This window comes from Anguilla rostrata, chromosome 11, assembly GCF_018555375.3.
Source record: "Anguilla rostrata isolate EN2019 chromosome 11, ASM1855537v3, whole genome shotgun sequence".
NCBI classification, from domain to species: Eukaryota; Metazoa; Chordata; class Actinopteri; order Anguilliformes; family Anguillidae; genus Anguilla; species Anguilla rostrata.
Window position 1 is genome coordinate 7,264,982 of NC_057943.1, and position 20,742 is coordinate 7,285,723.

General features: G+C 44.2%; 1 protein-coding gene across 1 annotated transcript in view; it reads left to right on the forward strand.

Moving 5' to 3' along the window:
• Positions 1 to 5,945: 5,945 nt before the first annotated feature.
• Positions 5,946 to 20,742, forward strand: part of LOC135235360 (SPRY domain-containing SOCS box protein 1) — a 31,234-nt gene continuing 16,437 nt past the window's right edge. Inside the window, exon 1 of the mRNA XM_064300791.1 lies at positions 5,946 to 6,146. The gene's annotated coding sequence lies outside the window, so the exon portion shown is untranslated. The remainder of the gene's footprint in view (positions 6,147 to 20,742) is intronic.

A 20,742-nucleotide genomic window follows, 5' to 3' on the forward strand; every position in this document is an offset into this window, starting at 1 on the left:
TAACCACATCCGAAGCCACGTGCTGTGCCCCTTGTCTACATCCTGTGCACTCCCAGAGGGGGGTGAATGGGGGTGGGGGTGGGGGGGGGATGGGGTGTAGCATCCTGTGCGTGTAATCAGTTGGGACGAGACAGACACGCCCTGCTGCAGCCGCCAGAAGCGGTCATGGCCTCGCGGGACCTGAGGAGGGCGGTGGTGAGCACTGGGAGCTGCAGGGTGATGAATTTCTTTTTAAATGATACCTTTATTTAACCAAGGGTAGTCACATTGAGATTGTCGCGCCCTGGAGCCTACGTGTCTTTGGACCGTGGGAGGAAGACCCAGAGTGCCCAGAGCACAACCCCATGCAAGCACACAGAGGGAGAACATGCCAACTCTACTCAGAGAGAGAAGTCCAGCCAATCGGAAACCTCCTTCCTGTGGGGCAACAGTGCTGACCACTGCACGGCCACGCCACCCTGACGCACAGCTCTGGGGGGTCGGCCTCGGTGTAGGAGAAGAAGAGGAAGCCTCTTCCAGGCAGCCGGGGGGGGGGTCAGAGCAGCTTCTGACAGACATGTGCTGGCAGTGTAGTATAATAACTAAGGAGCTGGTCCTGTAACCTAAAGGCCACAGGTTTGATTTCCGGGATGGACACTGCCATTGTAACCCTAGAGCAAGGTACTTAACCTGCATTGCTTCAGTATATGTCCATGTAAATGGATGCGATGTTAATAGCTATGTGACACGGATGAACATGAGGCCATCACCAGTACACCGTGTCAAACGGAGGGCCTACAACTGTGGGTCATCACGCCCGGCCTGGTCACGAGACCTGCCCTGGTGAGATAAGGGATCAGTGGTCCTGCTGGTTCCCAGCACACAATGAGTGGTGTGTTGAGTGAAGACGTTATTGAGTAAGATATTACTGACTGCTCCGGGGTTCTTGGCCTTCGACAAAGTGGATCATTCTCTCCCGGCACAGAACAGTCCTTGTCGACACATGTGCCATGCCCTCTTGGTGGTAACAAAGAAGCACAGAAATTCCGTCCCTGAGTTAAGTAAGCCTGCGATTCGGTCAGGGCAAAGGCCTTGAGAAAGGACTGTGCCGTTATTCTGAGCAGTTTATTTTCCTACACAACTTAGGAAGTCAGTGTTTGTTCAATATAACACGAGTGATGGATTAATGTTGGGCACCGCACGGCACCATTTCATTTTTTTAGTTCAGCAAAGCACTACGAACATACTAGCCTGTGATTTAGCGCTATCTTGATTGGATTGCAGCTGTTGATTGTTGTACAACCAAATTCATTGTTCTTGCAAGGCCTTGTCACTGATAACACTTTCGTGTGTTGACTAATTGGTATGCACAACCACTTTTTGGGCAAAGTGCTGCTGTTTACAATGTGTTGCAATGACAGCACAGATGAGCGATACCGGACCCAGAAGGCATCTAGCTTAAACTCAGCTAGCACACAGCCTGTCTCCCAGGCTTAGGTGATACCATCTCAGCACCCCAAATTCTGTCCATTTTGAAATGTTCAGGTACTGAAGGTTGGTAAACACACTCAAACAATAGTTTTAATTTTAAAATTAAAGGTATTTCTTTGTTCATTTTAGTGTTTTTTTAAATTATTTTGATTTTCTGGATGAGTGGAATGTGATTTTTTTTTTCGTGTGAACTTGTGATGACCAGTGAAGTGGGTGATTCAGAGTGGGCCCAGTTGCTTGGGGAGCTGGGTGGGTGGGGGAGAGTGAAAAAAACAGCTGTAAAGCTCAGCACCATTAAGCGTTTACAGTGCAAAACGTGGAGCCAGTTCTTTTCTGCCGCTTACAGTTAAAACCCCCCCCCCCCCCCCCCCCCCCCCCCCCCCATCCCTGTAAGTCTGATTGAGAAACAGCGGCTCCACGACAGGGCGGCGTGGTTAATCTGTTATCTCTAGACTTGGGAGGGGCTGAGTCAGAGGGGGGTGGGGGCTCGGAGTCAGAGAGCACTGGGGGGGGGGGGGTGAGGTCAGCGGGCGCACCGCGGGGAGGATGAGCTCACTGCGCGTCTCCAGACGGTTACAGTAGCCCGACCGCTCAGCTGGCTTGTTGACTCACGGTAACGAACCGTCCTGGGTGAGCAAGCTATGTGGAATGGAACAGGTGTTATTACGGCAGGCACGCACGACATTTACCGTTTTTTAAAAACATTTTTAAACGACATTTACGTTACATTTATTTGGTAGACGCTTGTTTCTGAAGCGACACGAGAGGGAGGGAGGCGTCCGTTAAGAGAGGCTATTCAAACAGAGCCGCATGTGCGCGAGCGCGCATCACTTTTAAACGGCCACCTGTATAACATTACATTACATTACAGGCATTTGGCAGACGCTCTTATCCAGAGCGACGTACAACAAAGTGTATAACCATAACCAGGAACAAGTATGACGAAACCCCTAGAGAGAAGTACCGGTTCAAGTACAGGGAACAACCGCATAGTTCAACTTGGACCCTGATGGTTAAACTGATTAACACTAACAACGAGAACGGCAACAACGCAATCTATGGAAAAATAAAAATAAATAAAAGTACAAGTAGTCGTTAAGACAGGCGCATCAACTAACTAACCTATGAAACAGCTGCCTAGTTACAACCCTAAGTTGTAACTATAGGGTTGTAACTAGGTATATACTAAAGTATAAATGGATCATACGCGAGACGCCAGCTATGCGAGTTACCCCAAGATTAGGAAATGCGCTGAACTAACGCAGGCGAGTGTATTCTCCCACAGGGGGTCGGGCCCAAGAGCTAATAAAACACAAGAGGGCTCAGACACGCAGGCACCCACACAAACACACTGATAAACTGGATCTGCATGGTATCCTAACAGCAGACAAGATTCCATGGGGCTGATACTGTAATGAGCTGCAGTATATTCTTTCTTCTGTATGGCCATGCTGGCACTAAACTACACAGAGCCATCTGTATCCTAAGGCTATCCCACAATGCATAGATCTTTTGTGTTTTCACTGCAAAAACCAAAAAATAAGTAAATGTCAACAAGGATTTTAGCCTTATAACAAGATTTATAATCGTATTTCTATTATCCATCCATCCATCATCTGTACCTGCTTATTCTGGGCAGGGGCAGGGGTGCTGGAGCCTATCCCAGCGCGCATTGGACAAGAGGCGGAAATACACCCTCTAATCTCTAACCTCTAACCTTTAGTCTCTAATCAGCCGACTGCATGTCTTTGGACTGTGGGAGGAAACCAGAGTACCCAGAGGAAATTCATGTGGACATGGGGAGAACATGAAAACTCCACATAGACTGGCCCAGCCAGATTCAAACCGAGGACCTTCTTGCTGTGAGGCGACCACAATTTGAGTCATTTGCAGATTTGCCTATGGGGTAAGAAAATTTCACTTGTCAAGCCAAACAGTCATTTAAAACAGGGTAATATTTTCTACTTAAACAAAACAGAATAAGATTAATTCAAGTCTCATTACAAGACTGAAACACTTGTTAAAACACACATTTTTTTGCAGTGTTGTAAGGTGTACCTGTACTGAGGCCCACAGCCATGAGAGCAGACCATCCCTGACCCTGAAAGACTCCTGTGATTCATTAAATGAACAGAACTGGAAATCATTAACATTAGTCTATCAACTTTTTTTTTTTTGGTACATTGCAGAAATCTGTGTCATCGAAGGATAAAATTGAGAACACACAGCAAATGTCCACTGCTAACTGAGTCCAATAGGGACCATATGTACTCCGTGAGAGTTGATTTAACACTTTCCATTGTACTGTGTGGGGATGTCTACGCCTGGGTCAGACTGAAATAGGTCCTGCAGTCCATTAGCAGTAGCCCACTGAGCAAAAGCCGGAATCTAGACATCTAGAGGGGCGGGAATCTAGGTTAAGAGACGTTTTGACGTAAATGGACTCGGCTACCCCCGATATAGCTCAGGTTTTGCCGGGATATAGCCTGGCTATGTCCAAGTCGGCCAGAAAACTTTCACTCTTCAAAACTGAATGTAGCCGGGTTTTCACCCGAAAGCCTGGACAGTGCTCCGTTCAATTTTCACCACAGAAATGTTCGCTGGGAGGGCGATGCTGCCCTCAAATGCAGACTCAGACCACGCAGAGACAGCATAGCTGTAAGTACTGCTACTTTGTATTTCTGCTCTGATTGAAAAAATGATGCTCCCCCCCCCTTCTCGTTTTAACTAAGACCTTGGAATTATGATAATCATCGACATGTATGTTTTTTTTTTTTTTAAACACATGATCTACATGCTAACCAAATTGTGTGCCTTGGAATTGTGATCATCATCTTCTCACAACATGTACCTGCCATCTTTACACACCATCTCCATGCTAACCCGGATATGCAGATATTTTTCAGCAAGATGTTCTAATATTATGAAAAGGAACATCTTATCATTGTTGTTTAGTGCAGTTTTACACTGAGGTCATTGTGTAATCTTTGTGCAGAATGTTCAATGACTGATAGTGTGCAATATTTATGTCTACTTAGTAGAATACAAGCAGTGGCTATATTTTTCTTTAAATCCTTATCATACTGCTTTATCTTAATAAACTTTTTTTAAAGTTTGCAGCAATTGAGCATACTTTATCTCTGAATACAGTTCCTATTGACATTACTTATCCTTCATTACAAAATGGGGCATATTATTACATAGACATTGACCTAACTCATTGTTAGGGGTCATATTGATAAAACAGCATAACATTAAGAAAACAGCATAACTTTAAGACTAAGATCAGAAAATGTAGTACATTTAAACATTACTTTTCCTCAAGTATATTAATGTTTAAAGGTACTACATTTTCTGATCTTAGTCTTAAAAGTTATGCCATTGTATTGTTTGCAGATTATTGATATTCGGATAAAGCTGTTGTAATGTATATATGCTTACTACAGACACACAAATATACCAGAAATGAGCTGACTGGACTCACTGCAGTCCAGACTGACCTTATGTTTATCACAGTTGTGCCGGTTTTGGTTTTGTATTGTGGACAAAGCACACATTCTTTCGCCAAACAATGCAGAACCCTCTGCTTTCTTCCTGTGTTTGGCCATTTATGTGTGGAACACGCACCTCAACCACTTATAGCACCATCTCTATGGCCTACCATTTTGTGTCCCACACAGTGATGTTTTGAGAAATTCAGTCTGAGAATTCTGTAGTTCTGAGAAAAACATAGCTGACCACTAATTATGTTGCTATGCAAACAGCACTAAAACACGTACTCGTTTCGTGTAGTCTACTAAGAGTATATATCATCTCAGGTCATTGGAATGGTTAATGTTAAAATATGACGCAACTGTGTTACAAATGTTAAAATGTGGTCAAACGTGTGATGCACGGTTAACTTTAAAATACATTTTAGGAACACTGATCAGAATGTAAATCAAAAGAGTAGAGAGATCCTTCTTTCCAGAAGTGGGGAATGATCCGAATTCGATTACGGTTCACTTGGCACTGGCCCAACTCAACGGGTTTTCGATGCATGCTCAAATCTCGTAGGCGCCGCCTAGAGGGCATTTTCTGTAGCACATTAAGAATCAATTACCATGATCTAAAAATTTACTTGCTCCTCGAAAAACTGAATTTTAGTCAAATAACTTGACCTGGAGTAGGCCTACTCATTTCTTTCATGCTATTTCAGTCACACGCGCTTTATTTAAAATGCAAGTTTAAAATAATGAATATGCACGAGTGTTTAACTCCAAGAAAATCTTAAATTTATATAAACATAAGCCCGAGCGTCATATAGTAAGCCATACTGTTGTTAAAGTATAAAATTGTGCAATATCTTGTTTAAACAGAGATCAATAGTCGAGTGAACCTGATTAACTGCATCTTTAAGGACCGCAACTCCCGGCGAAATGTGGTAATCGTCTGACTTCTTCAGTTAGGTTTAGCGTAGCAGGCAGCTGAGAGCTATTTGTACCACGTGACAAGAGAGATGTTTCTCTCGCGGTAGCAGCCATCATTTTACTCAACACAAATCCACCCTAAATAAAGAAAGAAGCGCGGAGATAAAAACGAAAAGTCATGGACTAGCAGAGGAATTATCTTGGAGTGGTTTCCTTCTACGCCTTTTGCCTCTTTGATTTTATTTACCATCTTTTAAATTTTTACAGGTAATTGCATTTTTATTTATGTATATACCCGTTCAGCTGGATGGGTTTGTAGCTGTTTCAGACTGATATGTTTTATTCAACGGAACGGATTACTTTAAGATAGCCCCTTTAAGGAAAACATGCATTTAAATGTTAAAATCTGATGAGGGGAAAGCAAGGAAAGGGTTGCAGTTTTCAACTTTGTAATTTGTTAATGCAGTCTGTTTCCGCACTCATGTAGCCTAAATATATCTAGCGCTAGGTATTTAGCTAAATGCGTTTACAATCGTTTTAAGGACGATATTCTGTGTTTATTGTAATGATTTGAACACGGATATAATTGTCATGTGCACGGCTACAATAGTTTAAACCCACTGAATTGCAGTGGATGGGATTTTACAATCTCCCAAGTCTACGCTCAGTAGAATATGTTTAGGTTCGGCAAAAGTAAAATAAGACGAGGTTAAGAGGTAAGGTTACATGTTCCCTTGAATGCACGGTGGGTAGTCTCATCGCATCTTGGGACAGTAAACATTATCGACTAGAATTCTCCTCCAACCAAAAACTTATTGACGATTTGTGTGAACTTCATTTTCTTCTGTTTTAAACGCCTGATTCAGTGAAGAGCGCATTCAGCCAACTTACTTTCGGTTCGGCAAAGCAGATGTATCATATTGCATTTTTGAAAAGCACTCGTCAATGCTTTGTACATGTTGCTTTTCATGCTGGGTATACGTTTCAAAAAGTAACGCTTTCGTTTTAACGCTTTCGTCTTGTTTTGTATTTGAAGAATGGGTACCTTGTATAGCCGGTTTGTTGGCTAGCCTTAAATGGCTGATTTGTGTTCTTAAGTGTGTAATGATCTTGTAAGCGAGTTTCTCGTCGAACACAGCTCTGTTGAATTAGCAGGATTCAATTCTGCACAATCTGGTGTTATTTGGTAAGAAAAGCATTCACATTATGTGGTTTATTTTCGAACTCTTTACAATGGCAGGGTATTGTGGCCACGAGTCTCGATGTCAAGTATTACACGGTGGTGAACACACAAGGCTCTTTATTGGTAACGATATAAACACGTTTATTGACCGCTCATTTTTGACAGAATCGGTTGTGTCGCAGCGACTGAATGTCCCATTCCCGATGCTTGCTACAGTTCAAAACATCGACCACTTTTTATTTTTTTTTGGTGTAGATTGGACTTGTCTTAGGTGGATGAGGAGTTGACATTATAGTATCAAGGCTTTATGCTTGGCATAGCGAGAACTGCATTGTTCCCAAAATTTTGGACTCCTTGACTTATTAAAAAAAAAAAAAAAATTATACCGATCAGCAACATTAAAACCACAATTTTCCTGCTTTTTTCTGATTTAATTTTTAAAATTTTTTTAAATTTTGATTCACACGTGGTCAAAGTGCAGACTCAGGGTATTTTTATACATTTTGGTTTCACCATGTAGTAATTACAGCACTTTTATACGTAGTCCCCCATTTCAGTGTTTTAGACAAATGAACATAATGTCAAATAAAAGAGTCATATTTTGTATTTGGTTGCATATCCTTTGCATGCCATGACTTCCTGATGTCTGTGACCGATCAATATCATCAGAGTCTAGATGTCTTATTGTCAGGTTGTCCTACAAGCGATACAAAAACTCTTTGCATTTGAATGGATCTCTATGGGAATTGGGGGGTGGGTCTAGATTCAGCTGTAAATTATGCTGATACAATATGGTACACATTTGTTGGCTAACTGGCTTTAATTCATCAAGGGTCCAAGGTATCAAATGAGCCTCAAACCACCATGCTGCTGCCAGATATGCAGTAGATACTACAAGCATTGTTTCTCCTGATTGTTTTTCCTGTTGAACTCAATGGAAAAAATATTCAGGAGAAACAGAGAAAATAAAATATTAAATAATAAAAAAGCAGAAAAATGCAGGTGGTTTTAATGTTGTGGCTGATCGGTGTATATGTATAGATTATACCAGCTGCTGATTATATTAGCACAATTTAGTGTGCAAGAGTCATCTGCCAAGACTGAAATATCAGACGTTTAGACGTGTCGTTTATATAGACTGATGTTATGTAGATCAGCTTGTAAACCAATTCAGAATGGAATCCAAGGGTTCATTGTAGCCTACATCTCGTCTTGACCTGCTCAAGAAACAGCCTCTTAAAAAATTAAAGCCATAGCCTATAGTTTACCCTTAATACGTTTAAAAAAACGTACTAAGTTGTGACAAACGTGTCCTCATTGTTCGGTAAGGTCATAATTTACAAATGTCTTTTCGGAACTAGAGTTGTTGCCAAACTGTATTATTCAAATGTCAGACAACTTAAAATGAGATGTTCATCCTCTTCCCCCAAAACATTTAATCAAAGGCGTAATCAAATGCATAATTTCTGGAGGCTGAACCGATCTTTCTGTCACTTTGTGTTATATAAAGTAGTTCACCTGTGTTCGGCTAATCCCACATATAGAATATGCTGATGTTAATAACTGCTGGCTACTGTTTCTTTGGATTTTTTTTAAACCTTATATGAAGGTGTCAGCACTTGTGTTGTAAAGTAACCCATTGACTCTGGTCAATCTATAGATCAAGGGCCTCGGTTTAGGTTTGCTGTGACTAATTGCGTTTGATGTTTTCATCAACAATCGGCTGTTTTTACAACCCGTGGTAAGTACCAACCTTTTTGGCTCGTAAAATTCGACCTTTAACGAACACCGGAGTCTGTAAACCATAACGGTGTGCTCGGGTCTACTGCAAGTGTTTATAATTGGGGACGTTTCTGTGATGTCTCATAGCTGCTTAATATCAGCTGGCCTGCTGTGCTGTACGTAGTCTCTTCTTTTCTTTTTTTTTTTTTTCCATGGAGGTAAATCAAGCCTTGGTACTCAGCCCCTAGTTAAACTGAAGACTGGAATGTGTGAGTCTGGTGCTTTGGCTGGATGGAGGGCAGCTGCCGTTGGCACGGGAAAGCAAAGGGGAAGTTTTTGAGACCCCCCCCCCCCCCCCCCCCCCTCACGTTCCCTGACTTACACAGCTGACTTGTGGTGTTTTGTGGGGGTAACTGGGATATGACTCCTATAATACCTGGAAATGAGGAACTGTGAGACTCAAAAGTCTAGACTGCAGAGCTGAATGAGCTCATGGTTTTGCGTTGGTTCTGCGGATGATGCACACACACAAGTGTACATTTCCTAATAAGCTCATTAAGCCAGTGTCGAATTTGTTAGCCTGCTTGGTGGTATTTTGAGAAAAACATGCAGATTGCTTGGACGAATAGTGTATATTGACCCGTTGACTTCATTTATATTGTTCCTAGTCTTCACTTTTCTAACATTTTCAAGATCATATTGCATGTAATATTTAAAATTTCTTACTTTGTGTTCATTGTAATTTTGGGTAATTAAGTGTAGTGATGATGATGGATGATGGTTTTAGTAGCTTGATAAGCCTCAGTTCAGGTTGCTGCACGCGGAATTGACTGTCTTTTGCACCAGTCCTAGCAAGGCGGTGACCACTCTTTATGCTTGACTTGGAAAAATCTGCATTAGGAAAGTTCCTACTTCGCATGCAGCATCATCTACTCCCGGATGTAAGGGAAATTATAGTCAAATCCAGAAACGAACTGCGTGTTGGCCCTGTTCGGTATGGTTTTTAAAATAAATTTGTGACTGCATGTTGAAAATTATCGGACAAAGGACCTATTTGGGAACTGCCATTTTTCGTGGAGCCATCAAATATTGATGTTGAAAATGATTACAGATTCCTTGCTGGATATCGGAAAATACCCAGCCCAGAATGTACAAATAACACAGAGCAGTTTATTTTCCTTTTGAGGACCAGTTTTCTTTCCCCCGAGGATTGAGTATTACATGATTACTCCTGCTTTTGATCCAATAACGGCTGTGTAATGGACAGAACATGAAATGTGATTGATTGTTATGTATTTATTGTAAGCTTTGATAAGCAGGTAATTCTACTGCTCCTGCGGAATCCGCTTGTTCTGCTACACCCTTATGGCCATTATCATGTTTTATAAGTGTATATTGCTTTTGTTTTAACCTTTTAAAGAACTTCATGCAGTGGGAGATTTCCAGTGTGCTTTGACCAAGGGTGTGTATTGCGCGCTAGATCATGAGGTGAATTTGACTGCAGATCCAGCTGTAGTATGGGGTTGCTGCAGTTGGAGTTGTCACTATGCTATGCGACCCTTATGGTTAGGACCTCTTCGCACTGAAACATTTTATGTCTGAAATTTTGCCAAAAATACCAAAATTGTTGTGCTGGTCTCGCAACTCGCAAAGTTCATTAATTGAGTGTGCAGTTCAGATCGCATCTTATTCGTTGACACAAGTGCTCACAATCACAATTAAAGTGTTCCATAGTGGATCGGGTTTTGGAGAGAACACGGTATGACATGACCTGAATCGCTTTAGTCTGCATCCACTAAATTATATTAATCAGCCTGATGGGAACAAATTGAGCCAGTCCTCCACTTAATCGGGTTTGAAACAACATTTTTTGCATGAAGGTGCAGGAGGACCCAGTGTACTTCTTTTGGGGAAACGCGTTAGACAAGCAAGGATGCTCAGTCGCGCTAGGCAAGTGAAGACTGGCGTGACTTCACCGTTCAGTTTGTTTGTTCAGACCTCTGTTTGCCCCTGCTAAGCTACCGCAGAATCTTGAGCTGCGTTTGTGTGAACAGAGAGGCCGTTACAGTAGACCCTTGACCAAGTATGCCATGGAAGTGCCACGTCATCACCGTGGTAACGTACCTGGCCAGCACCCGGGTGCAGACAGGCCGTCCTAATGCAGTGGCGCCTCGCGTTAGCTGATACGGCACCGTAACGTTTTAAGGGTGAGGCTAAGCTAGGGGAGCATAGTACGCTGGGATATAGAGTGCATGCTACATTTTAACGGTTTGCTGTCAGAAAATCAAAGGCTTGGAGTTAGCCCATCGTGTGTAGATTCTGTTAAGCTTTTTTATTATTTATTTTTTGGGTGGAGGGTTGGGGGGGGGGGGGGAGTTGCAGTTCAAACCTCTCTTGCCCCGAACAATGTGTAAAGGGGGCTGTTCTCTCTGGAGTGTGGAGGAGCAGGATTCAATACATTGTGTTAAAAATTCCAAATAACCTGGTGGATATTCAGCTCCTACCCAGCAGAACACAGAGTGTCTCGACAACTTTAAAGAATTCAGTGAAGATCACACAACGGCTGGCTTCTGAGAAGAGGTTTTCCATAGCGTTTCATGTGGATTTGTAAACCATCTGTTTTGTTTGCTCTTTGTGAGTCTTGCCTGCCGTTTGTGTTTGTTCTCTCCTGTACCTTTCAAGGATTTGCATAAACAGGAAATTAAGTTGTCTTTCTCTTGAGTTTCCGGGGGAAAAATATATATTTTCTTAGGCTACAGCTTTGTCAACACTCACCTGCTTGGTCCAGGACACAGTTTCTGTCCTCTGTAGAATGGCAGAAATGTTTTTGCTGTGGATTCTGTGTGAATTCCCTCTCCATTGGGGAAACTCTCTATTGGGCATGGGTAAGGGAACTTCATCAAGAATCTTTGGTGACTAACTGAACGGATTATTGTAAATCATGTCGTGTAATGGTTTTATCCTTGTGCTTTAGATCTGTGTTTGACAAATTTTAAAAGCAAACAAAGGTAAAAACAAAACCAGAATTGCATGCCTGTGACTATTTCAATACTTAAAAATGTTGCTTACTTCATAGCGCGTTGTTTCCTTTTTCCCTGCTCCATTGCAGTCCCTGTTTCGCATTGAGCTGTGGATTACTTTGTGGGGCAGCACGGTGGTGCAGTGAATGGCACTGTCGCCTCGCAGCACGAAGTTACTGAGTTTGAATTTGGTTTTCGTGTTCGTGTGGGGTAGGCTACTCTTGGTTCCTCGCAGTCCAAAGACATTAGAAGGTCAGGCTAATTTCCAAACTCTAAATTGGCCGTTGGTGTGAATGTGTGAGTGATTGAGTGAATGGTGTGATGGATTTGCCATCTTTACCCATGTATATCCCTGTCTTTCACCCTCTGCATACTGGGACAGCCCCCATCCCCCCCCATTAACCTGACCAGGAATTAGCGGTTTAAGAAAATGGATGGATGGATAGATAGATTACTGCGTGGTATCCCGGGACTACATTCTATTTCCTATCAGTATAGTTCTGCCTGGATGCTTCATCCTGTAGCATTTCACTGCCTTTAGTGTTTATTTGGGAGCTGTACCCCCCTGCCCCCCCTTCACCCCCACCATGAGCTTAAAAGCAGTTTTTTTGAACGTGTCCGTAGGATGAATCCAAGGGAGTGAAGCATCTTGTTTTTGGGTGTGGGCAGGGGAGAATGCAGCGTTCTGACATTCGAGCTGCAATCACCTGTTCACCTTGCCTAATTACCCAATGTTGTAACTTGCAGTGTTTATCATACAAAAGGGGGGGGGGGGGGGGGGGGGGTCAGCGTAGACAATGGGTTTTCTGGATGAGCCTCCCGTCTCCTGGCTCAGGACTGCTTTTGTCTCCTTTTTGTGGCGTCTGGTCTGGGCAGACAGGCCAGCTCACCTCTCTTCCTCCGGTTCCTCCTCTCTTCCTCCGGTTGTTCTTCCCGTGATTGTGCCGTGAGAGGAAGGGTGTTCTGTCTGTCTGTCTGTCTGCTACTCGGACGCGCGCGCTTGCGTGCGACGCCTGAAGGGTAAGACCGCCTTTTGTCTGGAAGCCCCTTCCACAGCTGGGAAAACATTGCCTGCTTGTCGGTGTTTGCTGATTGCAGAAACTGGAATCTATTAAGTCTTGCACGTGTTTCATGGGGGGGGGGCGTTTGTGGGTTTGGTGATTACTGAAATTTTTGATATGTTGGAAGAGATAAATTCAAAAATGTTGCTTGGTTTCAAAAAAGTTTAGTACAAAACGAAGGGCTGCACTGATTAAAGTTAATTTGAAGGGATTGTGGGGGGGGGGTTCTTTTTCTTGTGGGGGTATTTTCCAAGCTTGCTCGTACTCCCCGTGATGGATTAGTTCCCTGGTAGAACAGCTTTGACCATCTGTTCGGTTGCACAGACGATGCAGATCCCAGTGCAGTCCCTGACGTTGGGTGCCCAGTCAGCAGAACTAAGGCAGAGGCATGCTTAATTCAAGGGGCCAGAACTTCAGAACCTGTCCTGTCTGTTTTTATTTAAATTAATCAACCTTTTTTTGTTCAAGCATTGCAGAGTTTTATTTATTTATTTTTTATTTTTTTGCTTTACGAAACGCCCTCTGATTTGGATGGGGATTGTAGACGCCCCTGAGGCGGATGAATTATGCCGTGGTGGAAAGGGATTCGCCTCCTCATTCGCCCCTGGGTGGCGGGGGGGGGGGTGTGGCGGAGGGAGCTCCGCTGCCCCTCCCTTCCCTCGGCGCGCTCCTGAGTGGAGCTTGCAGGCCCGAGTCTGACTCGCGACAGCCTGCTAGGGTCTAGAAACCATTTTAGCCGGGAAGGTTCACACTAACGTTAACACTGTTTGCCCGTTAGGTCTAGAAACAATTTCAGTCAGAAGGTTCATGCCAATGCTAACGCCGCTAGCCCTGCGAGCTTGTTTTCTGTGGCAGAATTGGTTTTTCGAAAACCACCCTCTGCTACCAGTGGAGCTTGCAGACCCAAGTCTGACATGCAGCAGCTGTTGGGTCTAGAAGCGATTTCCGCTGGAGGGTTCACGCTTACGTTAATGCCGTTTTCCCTGCGAGCTTGTTTCCTGTGGTGGTATTGGTTTTAGAAAACAAGCCCCCCCCCCCTCCCCCCTTCACCTCCACTTCTACCCAGAGCTGTGAAGGTGATGAAATGTGGCCTAATGTTGATTTCTCGGAAAACAACAACGCTAGACGTTGGGTCTCGAGTGACGCTGAATGTGGACACCCTAAGCCTCAGTGTCAGTGCGACGGACGCTGCGGTCTTCCCCGAAAGAATCCGCTGTGCTGCGATCAGTTTGGAAAGGGTTTCCATGGCAACGCGGTGTTCCTCGAGCAGTTCACTAGATCATGTTGAAGCTACTTGTCTTCTGTGTGAATCGTTTAAAGGGGGGGTGGGGGCACTCCCTGTGGTTTATTGCTTTCACTGACAACAATGTGTGACAATTTTCATTAAATTTGGCCTAAAATTAGTGCTCTATTGATCTGAATTTGAAATTAAGCTGGTCAAATTTACAGAAATTGAATCCATGTGCAAGTACACCAAGTACGGACAAACCTAATGGTTTTTATTAATTATTTCATGATATTAATAAGTATTAATAACGTTGTGTGTATACCACTTTCCCAGAGTTTCTCTTCATAGAATAACCCAAGATTGCTGAGTTGCTACGCTGACAGAGACCAGGCAGAAATACAAAATGGTGCTTGATTAGATGCTTTTAAAAAAAAACATTTAATTATAAAATTCAGGTGTACTCCATCTTATTCCAGAGGTCTTCAGGGTCTACAGGCTTTCACCCTGACCCCAGTTAATCACCTGATTCAACGGAAGAATGTTTTTTTTATTGAACCAGTCTGGCCTCCCTCCTTGTTTCTCAGGGTGTTTCCCAATACAGAGGGAACTGCTGAAGAACCTGCTGAGCTGTGATCCTCCAAGACCAGGGTTGAATGACTTTGCCGTGACTTAACTTAAACTTCTCTCACACAAATCTTTATTGTTCACTTGGCTTTCAGCCTGCTTTCTGTTTTCAAGCTTGTTGCTTTTTTTTTTTTTTTTTCAGTTTCCGTGGTGTGATTTCTCGTTTGACACTTGCTTGTGATGGGAATTGACTAGCTAGTTGGGCGGAGGACGATAGCCTAGATTGAGGTGAGAGGTTGAGACGGTGTTTAATCACCTCCCCCTCAGTGTCAGTGGTTTGATTGGGCTGTGACCACTGTCTGGTTTTTTTTTTTTTTTTGTTTTGCGCTGCATCTGGGCCTCTAACTACAGATGAGTCGATGGTTTAACCACAGGGGGGGTTATTTTGGTTTGTTTTTTTTTTTCTTCCTGAAGTGGGTGCAAGGACATGGGCCTGGGGGGCTCCTAGGGCTTTTGGGTCCAGGAGTTGTGGATGCTGGTGAGGGAGTGCCACTGGTGTTTGGAAATATCTCCATGTCCAAATATTTGCTTCAAAGTAGTACCTGGCTGGCAAGCTTGTGCCTCTTCAGCCCTTACACAAACCCAAACCCTGTAAAGCCAGAACGTAATCTGTAAACTTTATCATGCGTTCGAACGGTTTGGAGGCATGCATCTATAACTGCTGTTAACTGTTTTAGAGGGTATCGGGAGTGTTTGACTTTGTTCCCTATACAACAGACCGAGGGGCTGCAATGGGGTGTGTTGCAGCATTTTAGTGGAGCAAATTTACGGATGAATCTGTTTCTGCTTTATTTGTGGGGTGGTGAGTTCCAAGCAAGAGGATGATGATATGTAGATGTCATAGATCACCTTGAAGCTGAAAGATCAAAGATGGAATGGTGCTACCCAATGAAATTCAGCAGAAAAGTAGGTTAATGTGGACTGCCAGGTTTTTTTTTTTGGGTTTACTAAAAGGAACTTCCAAGATATTCTCCCTGTCGATATTCATGTTTATTGTTTACGTAAACTGGATATCAGCCCTGAGCAAGTTGTTTGCGTCATGCGTTTCCCTTCTTGCTGGTTTTTATTTGTTTTTATGAAGTAGGCTGTGAACCAGGCCTCACTTCTTAGTGCTTTCCTTGTTCCAGGAAAACTCAGTGACCTCTTGCTGTGAGGAGTCTATACTGGTTTGTTTAGTTTGTGATTCTATTGCCCCCCCCCCCCCATTTGTTCATAAAATCTGGTGACTCCAGTGTCTCTAATTCGGAAACAATTGACGTGCAGTTTGTGAACTCGGCTGTGGCCCTCGCTTGGTAGATTTTTTTGCCTGTTTTTTAAATTGTTTTGCTAAGGAACAGTGAGTGTTTAGCTGGGCTCGCTCACACAGTATTGGTAAATAATGCCGTGATTCATTCGGCCCGTTTGGAAACTGGGCGGCATGGCTTGAATCATCTTGCTCATGTTTTTGAATCTATTGGCTGATCGCTTATAGGGTGGTCCTGTGAATTGCATTCATGGCTGGAACAGGTTCACAGTGATATTTGGTATCGGGATAATGTTGCTGACAATGGCTTTTTTTTTTTTTTGCTACCGTACCACCCTCCAGACTGAAAACGTGGTTGGAAAGGCGTTTGCCCAAAGCACTTGTCGAAAAGGAACCGTTTTTCCGTGGCTGAGTTGGAACAAAAACCACGTGGGCAGCAGTTCACGTACCAACAATGGAAACGGATGAACGCCACCGACTGGTTCATTCTTCACCCTCTGTGCCAGTGCAGGGATGGGTGGGGGGGGGGTGCATTGCAGCGTTGCACCTGCAGCGGTGCAGTGCGTGGGAACCAGCCTGTGCCAGGAAAGCCATTATTCAGTCTGCTCCCTCAGCAGTTCTGCCGAGTCTCACAGCCGAGTAATGTACGTGATCGTGTTTCCTTCCAGTTTTCATACATCGTAAATGACATCTTTGTTTCCACAAAATAGTTATTTTTATTATTGTTTTTTTTTACGTTAACAATGCCTTGACTGGCAAGCCTTGGAAATGTACATTCTTCCAAGGTTATTAATAGGCCACTGTTCTCATGTAGAATACTTGTTGTTACAAGTAAGGTGCACATTGGTTTCATCAGCAAAATGCAGGTTCTAGAATTTACATGGACCTCTTGAGTTTGCTTCTTTTAGGGCAGCTATTGTAGCTATGACTACGCAGGTATATTTGTATAGATGACGCGATTGGAGACTCTTATGTGACGTCAGCTATCGCATGTCTGCGTCAGCACTGGTACGTGTGCCAGCTCCCGCAATGGCTGTGTCCACAGTGCTCGACTACAGGGCACAATCTGTGATGGAGAAACTGAATAGGCCTGTATTCTCTCTTTCATGTGCGTCTTGTAAGAGGAGGTTTCCTCATCTTTGGCGTGTGCTTGTATGTCATACGCTTCAAACTGCCACTCCTTGTTGACTTGTGTTCTATTTTGGGTTGTCGCTGCAGAGTGCCCCGCCCTTGATTCCCATGCTGTATTTGTGCACCTGGGCAGGTTAACTGAGTTGGTTGTGAAGTCACCCAAGCAGCATTAACCCTTTGAAAAGCAGGTTTTTTTTACAGTTATGACCTACACAATGCTAAGCCATTGATCTAGAACTCCCTTGCTTTCAGTTACCAACAGTGATTGTTACATCATCATTAGAATGTTCAGTTGAGAAAATTCTAATCACATGTTTGTGATCTCACACTTTAAAGGGTTAAGAGTCTGTGGATCTGTGCATCTGTGGAATTGTGAAACAGCTGGTATTGTATGTATGAAAGCATGACTTTTTTTATATGGCCCTTTCCATAGGTGTTTAATTATCCTTCAGTTTGTATTTGTCCCTCCCAGCTGTGAAGACAGGATGAGTTGATGAAATTCCCCCCCCCCCCTCCCCCCCACACACCTCATTTCATGCCTCCTTCACAGCCTGCATGTTCATTATCTGATACCTTCTGGAGGTGTCAAAGGAATTTCACACCGGGCTTCTTTTATCTAGGGGAAAGAGATTAAGGTGTTAGAAAACCCCGTGCGTGTGTGTGTGTGTGTGCGTGCGAGCGAGAATGCGTCTCTACCCCTTCACTGCGTTCTCCCCCCCCCCCCCCCCCCCGCGCTGCAGCTGCACATGCTGTTTGTTTAAATGTATTTATTTTTATTTTTTTCCTTTGCAGATCAGTGTTTTTCTTCAGGGAATGGTTGAGCCCGGCCTGTGCCTTTCAGCCCTGTGATATCTGTGTGGCCGGTGCCCACGCGCCGATTAGCATCCCAGCCCAGCCCAGCGTTTGCGCTTTGCCGCTAGCAGATGGCTCGGTGTTTTCATTCGAAACCTGGCCCGGGGGGTGACGGGGGGCAACCTGCCCCGTCGTCCTGTGTGCAAACATGAACCCAAAGCACGTCTGATATCTCATTGAGAAGCTTTCCCACATCCCCTCCCCCCCCCCCCACCACCCCCAACCCTCCCCTCCCTGCCCTCACCCTTTCAAATGCACCTGGTTGGTTTAAAGTTACATCCAAGTACATTTTATATGTTCCGCTGCCAAGAAATAGCCTGCATGACCCAGCCAAGGATATTGTACAGGACTTTAAAAAAAAAAAAGATTTTTTTTAAGCTCCTTTCAGACAGAAATCGACAGGCATTCCTTTTGCGTGACCCGGCGAACGCTGTCCTCTATGTTTTATTTCTTCAAAAACCTCTGTTGCGAGTGGTCTGTAATGTAGTGTAACATCCTGGTTGGGGGGTTGGGGGAGGGGGGGGGTGCAGGCTGCACAGCTGTTCTCCGGCTATATGGGCCAGGCTGGCTGTCTGCCTGCCTGCTGACACAAAAGGGGGTAGATCTGTGCGTCTGTGCATGGATGAGTTCTCCAAAAAAAATAAAGTACTCGCGCTGACATTTAAAACAAAGGTTTGCCCTTCCTGCGGGCAAAGTACCTGTTTTTCAAGTTCAGGGTTACTCTTCTGTTCTCGCTTCTTCAGTGCAGTGGCACTAGTGTTGTGTACAGCAATAAAGCACTAGTGTTGTGTACAGTATACATGAAAGTTATTTTGGCAACATTTGTATGTGTTGTTTCGAGCCCAGTGGCTCTTCATCAGAGCGATGGTAGTGTGATGAAGAGCTGTAAGGCCTTAAACGTCACTTTCTGGCGTTGGTAAGAATATGGTGTGAGGACTCTGCTTTTCGGCTGGACCGCAACAGCGGGACCAGCCCGACAAATGCAAATGTCTCTGACTGACTGACTGAGTGAGTGATGAAGTTACACCATTGGTCGGCCGGATCGCGTGTGTTCAGGTCCAGCCATATACTAGGTTTTAACCTGGTCCTGTTTAAAAATCAGGCTGTTTATGAGCTCGGCAGCCGCCTGAGATTATGGATGCGCGTGTGTACTGTCTGCAGTTAACTGGTTAAGTGAAACCATTGCACCTGAAGCCACCAGAAAATAGCAGACATTCCTGAAGATGTGGGGAAAGGCTTAAGACGGCTGTTTCTTGCGTGACGTAAAAGCTTCAGACGTCTCGTGTGTGTGTGTGTGTGTGTGTGTGTGTGTGCGCCGCGCGCTTTCATTTCTTCTGAAATGATCCTCCGTGTTCACTGGTGCCAGCTGGCTTCTTCTTTTCTTTCTTTTTTTTTTAAACCACCAGCTTCGTGGAACTCATTTTGATGGTGTTTGATATGATGGGCCACATAAAGATTGTTTTCACCAGAAAGCTAAATTTCAGAATTTTATGCAGTTTTCGTATAGCTCGTACTGTCTTGTGTATTGTAGGCCATTTCAGTCATGCTTTCATCTTAGACAACTGGTTGGAAAATTTACAGAGAGGTCTTCTTTTATGTAAATATACCTAATTTTGAGCTTTTGAAGATAAGATGGAAGTTAAATCTGTCTTAATGACTTAATAGTTTGAGTTGCAGGTCTGCGTTTGTTTTGTGTACATATTGCTGTCATTTCACACATTTTAATAGGAAGATTAAAAAAAACAGTGGCATAACCCAGCCACAGTGATACCTGTCTCTCCATGGCAGTCCACCTGAGAACCGCGGGCTAGTTTAAGCAGCCTATTCAGCAGGGCAGCAGATTATTTTCATAGCAGACGGAGCGATGGAGTCTGTCTCGTTTACCACTCAGTCCCACCTCTGCAACCCAGGGTTAATCCAATCAAATAAAATCTGTTTTATTTCTAGAGCGCTTTTTTTTTACAGAAAACTGCCACAGTGGTCGCTTTGCAGAGTGGCAGAAAAAGGGCAAAAGCCAGGCCTGAACCCCCAAACAGCAAGGACATGAGGTAAAACAAGACCAGGTCAAAACCTAGTATATGGCTGGACCTAACACACGTGATCCAGCCGACCAATGGTGTGACTTCATAACTCGACCGACCAATGGTGTAACTTCATCACTCAGTCGGTCAGTCAGTCACAGACATTCGCGTTTGTAGGGCTGGCCCCGCTATTGCTGTCCAACCAATAAAGGGCTATAGAGGGGGAGCCCATCCTCCGCTGGCCGGCCTGGTGTAAATTAGCTGTAGAATGGACGGGAACGGAAATCTAATAAAGGATCTATCACAGCAAATGAAATGGGGGTTGAGCAGGTTACAGTTGAGGTAATGGACTAGCTTGAGTAGTAGAAGTCCAAAACTGCATTGTGCAGTATAGTGGTGGAGTTTAGAGGGTCAGGGTGATGCATCTGGAGCTCCAGGCTGCGTCAGGGCATGGACATGAAGCAGGGTAGGGACAGGGCTGCAGCTGCCCCTGACCAAACCCACCTCCAGCCTGCCGGCCTTTAAAACACAAGCTCTTCAAACCCTGGTCCTCCGCTCTGGAGTGTGTGCTCCCTTTTACTGCTTTTCCCTTAAGCTAATAATGAGTATTTTATGTGTGGAAATTCAAGCCCGGATCAAAATGTGTTGGTTGGAACCGGTACACAGGCCCTCTGCTTCGCGGGGCCTGTGGAGAAGTCTATTAAATCGCGATGGCGGGATTAAGGGGAAAGGGGGTGCGGAACATTCCCGCGCGTTCGTTTTTTAGTGTCTGCGGTGG